The sequence below is a fragment of the Elaeis guineensis genome, chromosome 2 (genome assembly GCF_000442705.2).
Source record: "Elaeis guineensis isolate ETL-2024a chromosome 2, EG11, whole genome shotgun sequence".
Classification (NCBI taxonomy): Eukaryota; Viridiplantae; Streptophyta; class Magnoliopsida; order Arecales; family Arecaceae; genus Elaeis; species Elaeis guineensis.
This window is the reverse complement of record NC_025994.2, coordinates 21,379,952-21,392,388: the sequence shown is the minus strand read 5'-3', so window position 1 is coordinate 21,392,388 and position 12,437 is coordinate 21,379,952. Positions and strand designations below refer to the sequence as shown.

The window sequence follows — 12,437 nt, the reverse complement described above, 5'->3', positions numbered from 1 at the left end:
GTCCAGCATCCTTCCCACCCAGCACATGCTGGTCTTTCTTTTTTAGATTGGGCTTAGGCCATAACACAGTGATTTGTAATAACCACTGACTGCCATAGGTTCTATAGCAGCGGTTTTTTAAACTGCTGTTATAGTAACCACTGCCGTAAGCCCTTATTATAGTAATGGTAGTTATACATGTGCTTTTACAAGATCTACTTAACATGGATGGTTCACATATATGCGATTCAAATTTTACGATCACCACTGTATAGATAATTAAAATAGTAACAAATATCATTTATGTAAAAAATTATCTTATAATCGAACACTGTTTGATCTTTTGATCATTCATTTTTTATTTAACGATCCAAATAATTTTATGATAAATTGACCATGATAATGATGTCCGATTGAAGTAAAATTTTGATAGTATATTATAAATATCATTGAAATTATCAAAGCAAGTTTTTGAATCTATTGATGGTCTCTATCTATCAGATCATCATCCAATCGTTTGTGATCATCAAAATCAAATTTTATTGATCGACATAGCTAGAACTATCGGATCCAGGCGATCTTTTATAACGATGGTCCAAAGATAATTATTTAGATAATGAATAATGAAGATAGATTTTAAATTTTAAAATTATATCATATTCAAAAAAAAATTATATTCAATTGCAAAATATATCTGCGATCGATTTTTTGATCGTAAAATATTAAAAAAAATTTACGATCAAAAAATTGATCGTGAAACACTTAAATTATTTTTTTAATCTATAAATAATTTTATAATCAATTTTTTTGAATAATTTTACTTGAATTATATTTTTAAATTTTTTTATTAATAAAATCAATCATTAATTATTTTTAAATTTTTTTATTAATAAATTGATTGCAAAATTGGTCGCTAATGAATTTTAATTTTTTTATTAACAAATCGATCATAAAATTTGTCACTAATTATTTTTTTTATTAACAAATCAATTGAAAAATTGATCGCTAAATATTTTAAAATATTTTTATTAATAAATCGATCATAAAATCGATCGCTAATTATTTTTAATTATTTTTATAAATAAAATCAGTTATAAAATTGGTCGCTAATTATTTTAAATTTTTTATTAAAAAATTAGTTGCAAAATCAATCGCTAATTATTTTTTTTATTAATATATCGATCTCAAAATCGATCACTAAATATTATTAAATTTTTTTATTAATAAAATTGATTGTAAAATTAATTGCTAATTATTTTTAAATTTTTTATAAAAAAATCGATGGCTAACTATTTTTTATTTTTTTGTTAAAAAATTGGTTGCATAATCGATCGCAAATTATTTTTAAATTTTTTAGTAACAAAATTGATAGTAAAATCGATCACTAACTATTTTCAAATTTTTTATTAAAAAATTGATCTTAAAATTAGTCACTAATTATTTTAATTTTTTTATTAAACAATCGATCACAAAATCGATTGCTAATTAAATCGATCGCAAAATCAATCTTTAGATATTATTAATTTTTTATTAATAAAATCAATTGCAAAATTGATGGCTATTTATTTTTAAATTTTTTATGAAAAAATCAGTCGCAAAATTGATCACTAACTATTCTTAAATTTTTTATTAAAAAATAGTTGCAAAATCGATCACTAATTATTTTTTATTTTTTATTAATAAAATTGATCGCAAAATCGGTCACTAAATATTTTCAATTTTTTATTAATAGATCGATCATAAAATAGATCACTAATTATTTTTATTAATTTTATGATTGAAAAATCGATACCAAAATTTTTAAATTATTTTTTATTCTATATTTTATGCAAAAATCGATCGCAAAATTGGTCGCTAACTATTTTCAAATTTTTCATTAAAAAATCGATTGCAAAATTGATTGCTAATTATTTTAAAATTTTTTTATTAATAAAATCGATCGTTAATTATTTTTAAATTTTTTATTAAAAATTAATTACTAGTTATTATTATTTTTTATTAAAAAATCGATTGCAAAAACGATCGTTAAAGAATTGGAGCTTTCCGCACTCTCGCTCTTCTACATGGTAACACGGGCCAATGAGTGCCTTCTCTTGCTTGTTTCTATTGCCTCAGATTTTGTTTTTTCCCCTTCTTTGTCTATGCTCTTGCCTATTACAATCTCTTTCTATTATCACGTAAAAAATTTAACAGATGCCGTCCAATTTGATCTTGAGAAATCTTTTCTTTTAAAGAAGACTCTAAACGCCCCAAATATTTTTGTCATCTACCTATTCGATCTCGTCAGATCTGATTTTCTCTCCGGCTTTCTCGGTCATTTTCTTAGGATTGCATCACGCCTTTCGCGTGTTTGATGAATTGCCTCACCACACAGCAAGTTCATGTGAGCCATCATTTGGAATTTTATGTCTTCTGAATAGTTTCAATTCATCCAAATCTATCGCTGAGCGTGGAGCTGCAAGAGGATTCCTATAATTCGTTGTAAGTTTAACTTTCTTGGGTGTTTAGTTTTTTTTTCTCATTCTTTTTTTGTTCATAAAGCATATCTACAAGAGAGAGCGAGCGAACTCAAGGCACGTTTCTATTTTGGAAAATTTCCATTGATACTAAAACAATTTGACTTTCCAAAAAAAAATCATTAATGCTTTTGATAGTATCCAAGCCTGGGATAATTAGATAATGCGAATGACTGGGGCCATTTATCCTGAAGCAAAATCTGCAGCGATGCATGCAAGCAGTTGCCTCTATAAATACCCGATGGGGGATGTCTCAAAGGCCAAACAGCACACAGAGCAAACTTCTCTCCCTTCCATTCTCTCCTATCAAGTTACAGGCATCCTAAGGTTCTCTATCATGCAGCTGTTCGGGTTAATGGTGTTATGCAATCCACTTGCTATCCCAGTTTTGGTTATGACTCGCTATTATGGCTTCGTCGTAAGTTTAACTCCATCAATTTTGCCATTTGAGGTTTTCCATACGAAAACAGATTTTTTGGAAAAAGATTCACATATATACAATCCGAACACATGCTCAAATGGCTAGCTTATGTTTAGTTTTTTTTTTTTTTCTTTTTTTGTTTCCTGATTTTTTTTTTATTGGAGCTTATAGATATCTACGCACGTTACGGTCACTATGACGGGCTGGCTTAATTGCTGCATGATGCATGATATATAGATAGTTTCAAATCATGCGTATATCTTTTCCATGATCCATGATGATTGCTTAAATAATATTGCTGCAGATAAAAGAAGCTTCATACACGCATCTCTGTCACACCAAGAAAATCTTGACGGTGAACGGCCAGTTCTCGAGGCCAACCATCGAAGCAAGAAAGAGTGACACTGTTATGGGCAGAGTTTACAACCGTGCAGAGTATAACATTACAATCCATTGGTACGTCTCAAAATCTTCGTGCAGAGTATAGCATTTGTACTCCGGCCTATCGGACCCGAGGTTCCTAGGCTACTCCACGCCATGTCTGGAATATAATGTACCCAGAATTATTTAATATATGGTGCCGATCAATGACAGTCCATCATATATAGGAACTCTGTACGTATTGTTTTTTTTTTTGGGTAAAGTGGTACGTAGTTCATTTAGCATGTAGTTTCAAATATTACAAGTGCTCAAAGATTTTGAGAGGGACCAATGGATTGTAATGTTACACCCTGCACGGTTGTAAACTCTGCCCATAACGGTGTCACCCTTTCTTGCTTTGATGTTAGCCCCGAGAACTGGCCATTCACCGTCAAGATTTTCTTAGTGTGACAGGGATGCGTGTATGAAGCTTCTTCTATCTGCAGCAATATTATTTAAGCAATCATCATAGACCATGGAAAAGATATACGCATGATTCGAAACTATCTATATATCATGCATCATGCAGCAATTAAGCCAGCCCATCATAGTGACCATAACGTGCGTAGACATCTATAAGCTCCAATCAAGGAAAAATTGAGGGAAAAAAAAAGAAAAAGAAAAAAACTAAACACCCAAGTGAAGTTAAACTTACGACGAATTATAGGAATCCTCTTCCACGGTGGTCCGACCATAAAAGTTTTATCCTTCACCATCAACGGCCAACAGGCAATCTCTACAACTGCTCCAAACCAGCTGGTAAATCCCTACCATCTGTCATGCCTGCAGTAGTGCTCTATCTTATCCTTTTGTCTCACATTTGTTTACCTCTCTCTCTCTCTCTCTCTTTCTCCAAATGTATACACAAATATGGGGACATTGAAGGCCTTGGTAGAGTATGTCAAGACCTACCTCCTCCGAGTAGTCAATGCAGCCCTCAACGAGGAGTTCTTCTTCGCCATCGTCGGACACCAGCTCATGATGGTCGGCACCAATGCGAGCTACACCAAACTTTCATGACCGAGTTCATCATAATCATGCCTGGCCATACCATGGACCTCCTCCTGAAGGTCAACCAACCAGTTACTAATTCCACCAATAATCGCTACTACATGGCAGCTTCGGCCTATGTGAGCACCAATGGCATCGCCTCCGATAGCACCACAATCACAACAATCATAGAGTACATCAATGCCACCATCGGCTCATTGACCATGCGGCCACAATTCTCTTCCCTCCCTGCCTCCAACGACATGGACTCGGCAACTAAATTCACCACCAAACTCTGGTCTCTGGCGAGCAAAGACCATCTGATCCATGTCCCGCAAACTATCGACGAACGGATCATCATCACCATAGCCGTCAATGAGATTTTATACCCGAATCGCTCGTGCCAGGGGCCCGACGGAAACCGACTGGCCACTAGTCTTAACAACATAAGCTTTGTCGTTCCACGGATCGATGTCCTTGAGGCCTACTACCAAATTATCCACGGGGTATATGGGATAGGGTTTCCGAGTGAACCGCCATTCTACTCCAACTTCACCAGCGATAACTACCCAAGAGCTTGTTGTTTCCAAAGACTGCACGAAAGTCAGGATCCTGGAGTACAATACTAGCATGGAGATGGTGTTTCATGAAAAAATATTCATTGCAATGGTGATACCACGTCAGATTTATCACAAATCAATAAAAATTCCTATATTTCATCGAATCTTAATGTATTTCATTGATTTACATGAATGATATCTACACTATCTTTGTATTTTATTGATTCCTGATTTCTTATCGGTTTGTTGTAAATATGATATGAATATTTTCTCATGATCCAGGGGACCAACCTTTTGGCAGCATTGAACGATCCCATTCACTTGCATGGCTACAGCTTCTATGTGGTGGGAAGCGGGTTCGAAAATTATGACAATGACAAGGACTCGGCGATCTATACTGGTGGACCCCCCATTGGCAGTGCCCGAGAGTGGGTGGGCCGCCATCAGATTCCACAAAGCCTGGTTAGTTAATTTGGTTTTTTTTCTTAGTTCTTTTTCCTAATGTGAAAATAATTTTCATTATATTTTTTTTGTATTTCTATTTATCCACTTTGAATACATTTGTTCAGGTTTATGGTTCATGCACTGCCACTTGGAACACCATCTTAGTTAGAGAATGGTCATTGTGTTCATAGTAAAGAATAGTGCTGGCCCACAAGCTCGGTTGCTGCCTCTGCCTCCAAGCATGCCTCCTTGTTAGATGATCTGATACAAATCATAGGTCTAGAAATATTGGTTTTTTTCATATTATTCAAGTTAGGTACCGCAATGAAGATTTGTTTCTTTTCATGTTAGTAGAAGACTATAAGTAAAAGGGCAGCGATATACTCTCTGTTTCACATAGGGGATTTGAAGATGAATTTGTTTCACTAATGTTTTATCATTACATTCACTTATCATTTCAATTATATTAAGATATTCATAACTCTATGCATTATCTCAATTCATTATCATTTTAGCTCGAAATATGAATTGCTTTTATGAACACGTGCGATTTAGCTATTAGCACATAGATTGAAGAAGTATCCTTTCAAGAGCATATTTGGCGACACGAAGGTGCCATCAAAAGCAGTCATAATTATCTCAAAGTAGAAAATTAATTGGGATATAATGTCTTTAAACTTATTCATGAGGGTAGTTTTTGGTAGTCCTAAAAATATTCTTCAAATGGGAATACAAACTCCCCTAGAATAGATATTCCCCATATTAGTGTTTGGTTGGAAATCTGCAGGATCCATTGAGAATAAGGCAGTGTTATTCCCTAATCTAGAATAAGTGGTAATTATTTCTCATTAAGGACCTAGAATAAGCTATTTCATAGTTCAACATAGAATAGTTTATTCTAGGTAGATGGGAATAAGGTGCAATTAATGCACAATTAATGCTTGTTGACCGAAATAGCTAAACCTATAGGGCCCATCAGGAATATATCTAGTGTTTGGGGAATAAATAGGAATAAGCTTTTATTCCATAGAGAATAAGGGCAACCAAATACTACCGAGATGAATTATTATTTAAACATCCAGTGTTTTATAGTTTACCAAACAAGAAAAATATACTTTTTAATGATATCAAGTTTCCACTTAGGTTTAGTTTGGTAGCTGGCAATCTATCCAGATTGCTAGCAGGGACGCATGTATGAAGCTTTTTCTATCTGCAGCAATATTATTTAAGCAATCATCATGGACCATGGGAAAGATATACGCATGATTCGAAACTATCTATATATCATGCATCATGTAGCAATTAAGCCAGCCCATCATAGTGACCATAATGCGCGTAGACATCTATAAGCTCCAATCAAGGAAAATTTGAGGGAACAAAAAAAGAAAAAGAAAAATAACTAAATGCCCAAGTGAAGTTAAACTTACGACGAATTATAGGAACCCTCTTCCATGGTCGGTCCAACCATAAAAGTTTTTTCCTTCACCATCAATGGCCAATCAGGCGATCTCTACAACTGCTCCATACTAGCTGGTAAATCCCTACCACCTGTCATGCATGCAGTAGTGCTCTATCTTATCCTTTTGTCTCACATTTGTTTACCTCTCTCTCTCTCTCTCCCTCTCTCTCTCTCCATATGTATACACAAATATGGGGACATTCAAGGCCTTGGTAGAGTATGGCAAGACCTACCTCCTCCGAGTGGTCAATGCAGCCCTCAACGAGGAGCTCTTCTTCCCCATCGCTGGACACCAGCTCACGGCGGTCGGCACCGATGCGAGCTACACCAAATCCTTCATGACCGAGTTCATCATAATCACATCGGGCCAGACCATAGACCTCCTCCTGAAGGTCAACCAACCAGTTACTAATTCCACCAACAATTGCTACTACATGGCAGCTTCGGCCTATGCAAGCGCCAACGGCATCACCTCCGATAGCACCACAATCACAGCAGTCATAGAGTACATCAATGCCACTACCGGTTCATCGACTGTGCGGCCACAATTCTCCTCCCTCCCTGCCTCCAACGACATGGACTCGGCAACTAAATTCACCACCAAACATGGGTCTCTGGCAAGCAAAGACCATCCGATCCATGTCCCACAAACTATCAATGAATGGATCATCATCACCATAGCCATCAATGAGATTTTATACCGAAATCGCTCGTGCCAGGGGCCCGACAGAAATCGGCTGGCCGCTAGTCTTAACAACGTAAGCTTTGTCGCTCCACGGATCGATATCCTTGAGGCCTACTGCCGGGTTATCCACGGGGTATATGAGACAGGGTTTCCGAGTGAGCCGCCATTCTACTTCAACTTCACCGACGATAACTACCCAAGAGCTTGTTGTTTCCAAAGATTGCGACAGAAGTCAAGGTCCTGGAGTACAATACTAGCGTGGAGATGGTGTTCTATGAAAAAATATTCGTTGCAACGGTGATACCACATCATATTTGTCACAAATCAATAAAAATCCCTATATTTCATCGAATCTAATGTATTTCATTGATTCACGTGAATGATATCTACACTATCTTTGTATTTTGTTGATTCCTGATTTCTTATTGGTTTGTTGTAAATATGATATGAATATTTTCTCACATTCTAGGGGACCAACCTTTTGGCAGCATTGAACCATCCCATTCACTTGCATGGCTACAACTTCTACGTGGTGGGAAGGGGATTCGAAAATTATGACAATGATAAGGACCCGGCGACCTATATTGGTGGACCCCCCATTTGAGAACACTGTTGCAGTGCCGAGAGTGGGTGGACCGCCATCAGATTCAGGGCCACAAACCCTGGTGAGTTATTTTGGCTTCTTTTCTTAGTTCTTTTTCCTAATGCGAAAATAATTTTCATTATATTTTCTTTGTATTTCTATTTATCCACTTTGAATACATTTGTTCAGGTGTATGGTTCATACACTGCCACTTGGAACACCATCTCAATTAGAGAATGGACATTGTGTTCATAGTAAAGAATAGTGCTGGCCCACAGCTCGGTTGCTGCCTCCGCCTCGAAGCATGCCTCCTTGTTGGAAGATTTGATACAAATCATAGGTCTAGAAATATTGGTTTCTTTCATATTATTCAAGTTAGGTACCACAATGAAGATTTGTATCTTTTCATGTTAGTAGAAGACTATAAATAAAAGGACAGCGATATACTCTCTGTTTCACATTGGGGATTTGAAGATGAATTTGTTTCACTAATGTTTTATCATTCCATTCACTTATCATTTCAATTATAATTAAGATGTTCGTAACTCTATGCATTATCTCAATTCGTTATCATTTTAGCTCGAAATATGAATTGCTTTTATGAACACGTGCAATTTAGCTATTAGCACATAGATCGAAGAAGTATCCTTTCAAGAGCATATTTGGCGACATGAAGGTCCCATCAAAAGCAGCCATAATAATCTCAAAGTAGAAAATTAATTGGGATATAATGTCTTTAACCTTATTCATGAGGGTAGTGTTTGGTAGTCCTAAAAATATTCCTCAAATAGGAATACAAACTCCCCTAGAATAGATATTCCCCAAATTAGTGTTTGGTTGGAAATCTGCAGGATCCATTGGGAATAAGGCAGTGTTATTCCCTAATCTAGAATAAGTGGCAATTATTTCTCACTAAGGATCTAGAATAAGCTATTCCATAGTTCAACATAGAATAGCTTATTCAAGGTAGGTGGGAAGAAGGTGCAATTAATGCACAATTAATGCTTGTTGACCGAAATAGCTAAACCTACAGGGCCCATCAGGAATATATGTAGTGTTCGGGGAATAAATAGGAATAAGCCTTTATTCCATAGAGAATAAGGGCAACCAAATACTACCGAGATGAATTATTATTTAAACATCCAGTGTTTTATAGTTTACCAAACAAGAAAAATATACTTTTTAATGATATCAAGTTTCCACTTAGGTTTAGTTTGGTAGCTGGCAATCTATCTAGATTGCTGGCAATTTAAAGGAGCCCCACTAGATTACCACGTTTAGTATGCCGTTTGGCTTGGTAATGCAGATTATCAGGTAATCCAGATTACCTCCCATGAGGTAATTTGGATTATCAAGGAGAGGGATGGCAATTCAGATTACCACTACTTTGATAATCTTGTAAAAAAAAATTCTTGATGAAACTGCCGTCTTCCCCACCCTCCACCCCACGTGGCCTCCTCCTCAACCTCCTCCTCTGCTTCCTCCTCTTTCCCGACGGTCTCCTCCATCATCCTTCTCCCCAGCGGCCTCCGCCTCAACCTCCCCAATGGAGCTGGATGAGGGGGGAGATGGCCCCGGAGATGCAGACCGAGGCTAGAGCGTGGGCGAGGGAGGCGCTCCGAGGGTGGGCGATGCGGTCATTGAGCCAGATGTATCCGTGCATGGCCCTCGGCCGCCACCAAGGCGGAGGACTCCCAGTACCACGGCTAGAGCAGGGCAGAGCCGACAATGCTGAAGACGACATCATGGAGGGAAAGCGGTGCGGTGGTGTCGTCCTCCAGGTAGGGAGATCCTGGAGAAGAGGCACAGGTGGTGGAGTCATGGGGCAGTGCAGGCATTCGGGGGGTCGGGGTGCAGTGCCGGAGGCACGACGAGCGAGTGCGGGTCGCCAGGGGGCGGGTGCCGAAGGCACGACGGGCGGATGCAGGTTCACTTGAGGCCAGGAGACGATGCAGGTGGGTGGGAGGAGGCGATGCAGGAGGGTGGCGGTGCCGGAGGCACAGATGGCTGGGGAGCAGTGGAGGCCATCGAGGGCGAGGGGAAGGGGATCGGGGTGTGGCGTGCGGGACTACAATAAAAAGAGATATTTGCGAAGTAAAAAAAGTATCGTAAATACTAAATTTCTATCACAAATACTTATTTATGATAAAAATTTCATCACTAATAATTAGTCGTTAAAAATATGATCGCAGATAATATTTTGCGATGGAAACAACAATTTCATCGCTAATAATTCTTTTTTTGTGATGAATAATTTTTGTCACAAAAAATTTTTATACTTTAAATTATTTATGATAAAATTTTTGTTGCAAATAAAATATTTTTATCATAAATAAAATTATTTACGATTAAAATTTCTATCATAAATAATTAATCAGTAAATTTAATATTTTTTAAAAAATAAATTATCTTTTTACGATGAATAAGTTCCATCATAAATATTTTCATCGTCAAAAATATTATTTACAATGAAAATATTCCAACATATATATTTTTTTTAAAAATTATATTTAAAAAAGTAAATTATTTATGATGGAAACCTACCATCGCAAATAAAGTTATTTGAGACATAAATTTCATCGAAAATACTTTCATCACTAATTAAAATATAATATTTTTTTAAAAATAATTTATAAATATATATTTTTTAATTTATATTTTTAGTATTTTAGATTTAAAATCTATAAAATAAAAATAAAAAATTCACACAGTAAATTCATAAATAAATTTGATCATTTTAGTATATTAAATTATAATTATAAAAAAAATTAATAATTACAAGAGATTCAAAATAAAAATGAAAAAGTATAAAAATAAATCGCTGGCTGTCAAGCATCAGCATCTAAAAAGGAGAACGGGTATAGCATGACGGATCGGCCTACTGCTATCTCATCAGTTCCATCATCTACTCCATTTGCACCAAATGCTCCATCATCTGCATCTGGAATGATTGGTAGTCGATGCATGTGGTCAACTCATCAGCTCACTATCGATCCTCAGCAGATAATTATTTTTAAATTTTTTATTAAAAAATCGGTTGCAAAATCGGTCGTTAATTATTTTAAAATTTTTTTATTAATAAAATTGATCATAAAATCTATCTCTAATTATTTTAAAATTTTTTATTAAAAATTAATTACTAATTATTTTTATTTTTTATTAAAGAATTGATCGCAAAAATGATCTGAACCGCGCCTTTCACTTCTCCGTCAGACGAGATGAAATTAGAATTGGAGCTTTCCACACTGTCGCTCTTCTACACGGTAACAGGGGCCAATGAGTGCCTTCTCTTGCTTCTTTCTATTGCCTCAGATTTTATTTTTTCCCCTTCTTTGTCTATGCTCTGCCTATTACAATCTCTTTCTATCATCACATAAAAAATTTAACAGATGCCGTCCAATTTGATCGTGAGAAATCTTTTCTTCTCAAGAAGAATCTAAACGCCCCAAATATTTTTGTCATCTACCTGTTCGATCTCGTCAGATCTGATTTTCTCTCTGGCTTTCTCGGTCATTTTCCTAGGATTGCATCATGCCTTTAGCGTGTTTGATGAATTGCCTGACCACACAGCATGTTCATGTGAGCCATCATTTGGAATTTTATGTCTTCTGGTTAGTTTCAATTCATCCAAATCTATCGCTTAGCGTGGAGCTTCTGCAAGAGGATTCCTAAAATTCGTCATAAGTTTAACTTCTCTTGGGCGTTTAATTTTTTTTCCTTTTTTTTTTTTTGTTCATAAAGCATATCTACAAGAGAGAGCGAGCGAACTCAACGCACGTTTTTATTTTGAGAAATTTCTATAGATACTAAAATAATTTGACTTTCCAAAAAAAAAGTCATTAATGCTTTTGATAGCATGTGATGCATATCCAAGCCTGGGGTAATTAGATAATGCGAATGACTGGACCATTTATCCTAGGGTAATTAGATAATGCGAATGACTAGGCCATTTATCCTGATGCAAAATCTACAGCGATGCATGCAAGCGGTTGCCTCTATAAATACCCGATGGTGGATGTCTTAAAGGCCAGACAGCACAGAGAGCAAACTTCTCTCTCTTCCATTCACTCCTATCAAGTTATAGGCATCCTAAGGTTCTCCATCATGCAGTTGTTCGGGTTTATGGTGTTATACAGTCCACTTGCTATCTCAGTTTCGGTTATGACTCGCCATTATGGCTTTGTCGTAAGTTTAACTCCATCAATTTTGCCATTTGAGGTTTTCCATACGAAAATAGATTTTTTAGAAAAAGATTCACATATATACAATCTGAACATATGCTCATATGGCTAGCTTATGTTTGGTTTTTTTTTCTTTTTCTTTTTTTATTCCCTGAATTTTATCTTGTTTGGAGCTTATAGATGTCTACGCGCGTTACGG

General features: G+C 36.1%; 1 protein-coding gene, 1 long non-coding RNA gene and 1 pseudogene across 2 annotated transcripts in view; 2 read left to right on the top strand and 1 right to left on the bottom strand.

Annotated features, from left to right (window-relative positions):
• The window catches only part of LOC140855599 (uncharacterized), a 113,927-nt gene that overhangs the window by 76,473 nt on the left and 25,017 nt on the right, over positions 1-12,437 (bottom strand). The window lies entirely within an intron of this gene.
• Positions 2,085-5,793, top strand: LOC105035024 (uncharacterized). The gene is made up of 3 exons (XR_012138359.1): positions 2,085-2,460; positions 5,169-5,348; positions 5,456-5,793. It is a non-coding gene; the product is annotated as an uncharacterized lncRNA (long non-coding RNA).
• LOC140855235 (putative laccase-1) lies at positions 6,981-8,401 on the top strand (annotated as a pseudogene).